The sequence below is a fragment of the Meleagris gallopavo genome, chromosome 3 (genome assembly GCF_905368555.1).
Source record: "Meleagris gallopavo chromosome 3, MGAL_WU_HG_1.1, whole genome shotgun sequence".
NCBI classification, from domain to species: domain Eukaryota; kingdom Metazoa; phylum Chordata; class Aves; order Galliformes; family Phasianidae; genus Meleagris; species Meleagris gallopavo.
Window position 1 is genome coordinate 26,403,835 of NC_139406.1, and position 6,380 is coordinate 26,410,214.

The 6,380-nt window shown below is 37.5% G+C and overlaps 1 pseudogene; it reads right to left on the reverse strand.

Moving 5' to 3' along the window:
• Positions 1-1,675: 1,675 nt before the first annotated feature.
• Positions 1,676-5,796, reverse strand: LOC146544641 (uncharacterized; annotated as a pseudogene).
• Positions 5,797-6,380: the final 584 nt, after the last annotated feature.

The window sequence follows — 6,380 nt, forward strand, 5'->3', positions numbered from 1 at the left end:
CTCTGGTTTTAATGACAGGAATATGGCTCAACTTTAGATTCCATAATTTGAATTAAGCCAAAATTGAAACATTAGTAGTATCTACTCCACTCTCCTCCACTTTCAGTACTATGCAATTTGATGGGTTTTGTAACTGTTGTTTGTGGATGGTGTTTTCCGGAAAACCAGTTACGGGCTTCTTCCTGTTGCATGTTAATCCCCCTGAGCAGCACCCGGTTCCTGTTTATTTATCTGATTCTAGCAAGCGGGTGCCTGCATACTCAGCACCACCAAATCCACTAGTCTGTGGGAGCCAGAGATTAGCATCTGGGGACCAAAGAGTGGTGGTCTGCTTGGGGTTGATGCCCTCTTTCGGGGTAATGCTGTTCCCCTGAGGGTCACTTATTCTCACATCAGAGAGGGTCTTCACCATTACATAGCAATTGTGCTACCACAATTTGGGACAGCAAATGTCTATGATGGAGTCTCTATATTGCTCTGGGTTCAGACACCGCTACCTTCCCTCACATACTTCATAAATATGCTTCATGTTGATCATATGCCTTTAAAATTCTGCTTAATGGAATAAAGGATACCAAACAATAAATTGAAAAGGTGTAAAAATGAATCTGTCACGTATCCTATAGTATATCTATTTCTGCAATGCTTTTAGTAGTGAGGAAGAGCCAGGTGGTATTTTTATTTCTAACAGATACACATTATATGCAGCTGGTTTAGTTTCTGATGTTGAAAATGTGTATGGAACTTTTGGCTGTTGTAATACGTTTAGTAATAATACTCTGTGTCCCTGAAGCCCACTCCAGCTGGAGATATAAATCATCTTAACAGGCATTAATAAATTAGAGTCTAAGATATCCTTATCTTCATTTAACTTTTGTTTTGAAAAAGAAACCCTTTATTCCTCTTTAAAATGTATCTAAGATATCTGTTGTTTTCAAAGAAATAGCACTCGGTTTATTTATTGTTCATATTTACTGAAAAAAAAGCTAGTAAAGGTTATAGGCCAGCTTTATTTATATATATCTTTCAGAGCAAGGGCCTGCACTTGTTCATGAATGTCAGAGGTGAAAATCAAACTTCTGCAGAAAGGTCACAAAGCTTTCAAGATTTGTTAGATACGCAAAGAAAATCTTGTATAGGTTTTAAAAAATCGTTAGGATTTCCAGTGTGAAGAAGAAAGAACTACAGAAGCTGAGACATCATTCATCTTTGAGGAACTGCACCTGAAACTTTTTCTTTTAGACATGTGTTGCTATATAAATTTACCCCATAGAGTCACATACTGTAAAATAGTGTATTATTTTTTCTTGAGTAGGTTCTCCTCTTTTTCCACTAAGATGTGATAAGTATTTAAAGGAAATAAAGGTGTTGAGCTTGTGGTAAAAACATTCACCTCTACTTTTTCACTTGTGCGAAGAGACCCTGTCTAAGAGCACAGGTGCTGGGAGTGCGTCCTATAAACAGCCACATCCTGACACTTCTGGTGCTGTGAAGGCTTAAGCAGGGGAGCAAAAAGAAAACTAAAAGATGGAACTTGGAAACTGATCTCCTATTTAGATAAATTTCTCCAAAGACAGAATATCTTGCATGATAAAAATTCATTTTATAGGTGATCATAGAATCATAGAATGGCCTGGGTTGAAAAGGACCTCAATGTTCATCTAGTTTCAATCCCCTAATATGTGCAGGTCTCCAACCACCAGACCAGGCTGCCCAGAGCCACATCCAGCCTAGCCTTGAATGCCTCCAGGGATGGGGCTTCCACAATCTCTTTGGGCAATCTGTTCCAGTGTGTCACCACCCTCTGTGTGAAAAACTTTCTCCTAATATCTAACCTCCCCTGTCTCAGTTTAAAGCAATTCCCCCTTGTCCTTTCACTACCCACCCATGTAAACAGCCATTCCCCCTTCTGTTTATATGCTTCCTTCAAGTACTGGAAGGCCACAATGAGATCTCCCCAGAGCTTTCTCTGAGCTAAATAATCCCAGTTCCCTCAACCTTTCCTCATAGGAGAGGTGTTCCAGCCCTCTGATCATCTTAGTGGCCCTCCTCTGGTCTTGTTCCAAGAGCTCTGTGTCTTTCTAATACTGAGGACCCCAGGCCTGGATGCAGTACTACAGATGAGGCCTCACAAGAGCTGAGTAGAGAGGGACAATCACCTCCCTCTCCTTGCTGGCCACCCCTTTTTTAATGCAACAGTTGGCCTTCCAGACTGCACTAACTGCTGGCTCATGTCCAGCTTCTCGTCCACAGGACGCCCCAAGTTCTTCTTCATTGTGAGTTATACTCAAACATGCCAGAAATACTACAATGTTTAGCACGTGAGAGACAAGGGGGTAGTTGACAGCTTCAAAAGTTCATCTGATCTAGGAATCTCGGATGGAGCTTGTCTGAAACTGAAGGCTGCCTGCCTGCCTGCCTGTATTACTGAAGGCAGTGGGAGAAAGTTGGTTGGACTGGATGATCTTGAAGGTCTTTTCCAACCTCAGTGATTGTGATTCTGTGAAAGTCAGATAAAAGATAGGTGGCATGCTATCTGGGTGGATAATCATAGTATCACAGAATCATTCAGGTTGGAAAAGATCTCTAAGGTCATCTAGTCCAACTGTCTACGTACCACCAAATGATGTGAGTAAACTTGCTCTTACTGTATTCATACCTTCGGGATCGAATCTGGCAGGGATTCAGATAGCTCCATACAAGTCTAACATTAATTAATTTTTCTGTTCGCTGGCCTGTATAGATCATAGCATCAGATGAATGATTTCATTGCTTTACTGTAGTAATAAAGATGAATTCTGTGGTATGTCATCTTTTTGAAGTTTAACAAGATTGATAAAAAACTACTGAATACACTGTTATATTGTAAAAGAAGGAAATCTCCCCAAGTTGTTTAAAGATGTTTTAAATACAAGAAATTGGGCTAGCTTTTCTTTTGTTTTCTAGAAATTGCCGGTATTTTTAGTAAGTCACTATTTCTTTCAATAACCAAATTTGCAAGTCATTTACATATGACAGTAAAGTCAGAGAAGCCACAGAAAAACTATTTGTTCAGATATAGGATAATAAGTATATATTTTCTTATGGTCATCACTGGATAAAATTCACCCAGTGAAGAGCAATAGTTCATGTGTATGTGAATGAAATCTAATTAGAACTTATATGTAATTGCTTTCATGAAGGCTTCTCCCACAGGGGCAAATCTCACTTCTTTTTATTCCACAATCAAGAAATTCATAAAAATACATTCCAGGGTGTAGTTTTAGTGGTGGTTCTTTTTCCCCTCATTAGTCCTATCTTCAACTTAACAAAGCATTTAAAAACATCTGTCCACTGTTGAAAGGTCCATGGGCAAATTAAGAGCACATTTCAGTTTTATGATATCTATCACAAGTCATCCACTTAAGAATATTAAGGTACTACCACAAAGACTTTATTGTTTAGAAAATGCAGTTTTCTTAACAAAAGAATGACCGAAAGAAATATTCATATGTAGACTGAGAAATGATTTAACATTAGTTCACCTCTTAAACTGTTATGTGTCCTTTTATATCTAGTTGAAATCTTAAAACCTGTATATTCTCAGTGTCTTTCAGTTGATACTCTCTCAAAATTTCTTCTATTTCATTTTTGTTAATCTTCTTATACCTGGTATGAGTATAGAACATCCTTGCAAAGACCATAGAGTATTCCTATATTCTTTAAAATGTATTTGTCCAAAAATATCTCTAAATCTAAATGTCTACTTGTATGCTTTGCAGTTATTCAGTGTCAGCTAAAGAATCAGTCTTTCTAGAATTTGTGCTGATATTCATGACCTGATTGCCAGATGCTCACATGATATTTGCCTTTTGCTGTAGGAAGGCCAATACTATGCTTTCCATGGAGATGTTTACAAGGTTTGTAAAGGGCTGAAAAGCATTTGGGACTACAGAGCTTGTGAATAACTGGAAGGCTGCCCAGGAGATCAGGGATGTATATTGACTTAAAGAGAGAAAACAAGTTGACGTGGATGGAAGCTGAAACGTATTCTCAGGAGAGGCAAGGAGGATCACCACCTACACAATTTCAATTCTGTATTTTCACTTTTCTTCTAATGTTTCTACCTACAATATCAGTTTCCTTAGTGAAAGAGTCAAAGCTACACAGCTGTGCTGCATCAAACAGGGCACAGGGTTGGTCAGCTGAACACCTGGAGATTGCAGTGCCAGAAAGCAAACTAAAGTGTGGATAAACACTTTATTATTTTTTGCTAGTGCTTCAGTCCATTTCCTGGTCTTGTTTACTTTACAGATATGTATGTAGCCAGCTGTCTGCCAAAGCTGTAACTTTTCCATGAAGTCATGTTTATTAGTAGAATAATGAATGAGACAGATAATCAATCCAACATTTCAAATATGGCCTCATTAGTGCCCTTGTTTAGTGTCAGGGAGAAAACATCTAGCAGGTTGCTTGGCATTTCTCTTCTCACTTTTGGGAATTGCATTCCCCTTGCCTTATATTCTTTACCTATTGTGTTGAATTTGATTCTAGCCAGTAAACCTATAATCCTTAGCTTGCATCATGCTGTATGGTTATGAACTTTGACTGGCTATTTCTTTCCCTGTTTTAGATTTGTTAACCTGTTACTCCAAGTTGTGTAAGCTGCTTAGTCATCCTGAGCTTATTCTGAAGAGCAGCTGAGGACACTGCCATGGTCCCCATGCCATGCACAGCATGAGCACTACAGCTGGGCAGAAGTGTTTATTCATATGACTGTTTCTCATCTTAATGTAACTTACTATCTGTGTACAAATGCACTATGATCTCCCCATTCTTGGCTTCTTCTCTCATTATGCTTCAGAGCTTCTGTGTCATTGATTGTTCCTTGCAGCCTAAGAGAATCATTTCCTTTAAAGCAGTTCCAGGCTAAAGCACTTTGCACCTGTCTCCTCATTTTTGTCAGTCACTTGTCACCCCAAACCCATCTCTTTTGTTCTCAACCCAGTTGTGTTTTGTATTTGTTTGTTTAATGGTGATGCACCAGAACTTCAACAGAAGAAGAGATCTGGACTGCAAACGACTTCATTTTATTCTATGTTAAGAAGACCTCATTAGCAGTTATAATGCACGGTATGGCTGATGATCTTTTGCAGCAATATGAAAGCACCAGAGAAAATGTTGAGCCTGATACTGGGGAGCAGGAACAACTGTGACCAATCAGTGAAGTATATAAGCTTCCCTGCATCAGGGAAATGGCATATAGAAAGCCTCGCTCGATAAAAGTATCTTTTGTATGATATGTTTAAATGATTGTATAAACTACAGAAGTCTGGTAGCATTTTTCATACATACACAATTTTCCAAAACCAGCTGGTGGGAACTGAAACTACCACGTTTCAGAGCAATACTCTGATTTTTCAGTTCTTTCTTAGAAGGACTTATCACCTTCACATTTTTCTCTTCCTTTTTCCCCTTTGTATCTTTACTCTCACAACTTCTGCAATTTTTAACTGCCACTATATTTTAACAAATCTTCTACAATTTTCAGTAAATCTTTTACAGATGAAAAACAAAGACATCTTTATTAAACATTCTTCATCTTCCAGAAAAGCTGTTTTTTATATTGTCATCTTACTTTACCACTTTCATCATGTCATGCACATGTTCATAATGTACAGCGTCTATGAAAACTGCATGTTCTGTAAGGTGCTTGGCTTCACAGTAACCAAGAAGTATATAAGGGTCAGTCATAAAGTAGTATTTGGAAAGTGCAACTATTTTGGATTTCTTGGATACCATGATCTCATAGGTCATATTCTTACAGCATCTACAAAAGGGACAGAAAAAGCTTTCTGAGCTGTAGAACCTACTGGAAAAAAAAAAAAAAAAAAAGCAAATCAGTCCTGTACCAAAATGATACTGAATTTTATTTATTTATTTTTGTAAGAGAATTTGAAACTTTACAGTTATAATTCTCTCAATTTAGTAATTAGCCTCTGTCACCTCATTAATTTTAATTTAACAAGACTCTTGACCTTCATCTAGGAATCACTGACTTTGTATTTGGGAATTTTTAAGTCATGTATTATGATATCTTTCAGTCATGCATGATCCGCATCTAGGTAACTGCGAGTCATTTTTTAAAAAGTTTTCTCTTTGGACTGCTATTACTACAGTATTGTTTTTAAGTTAATTCATCCTTTCTTATCTAAATTTTCTAAACTGTGAATGAAATAATGAATAGAGATAAAAATTCCCCATTTTTCTGGAAGCATTGTACCTGAAAATTCATAATGTAGATGATATGGTAGGATTCAACTTATATTTGAAAATGCATGCAAATTGAGATAATTTGCCATAAATCAATGTGTCTTCATGTAACTCAGAACCACAACCAA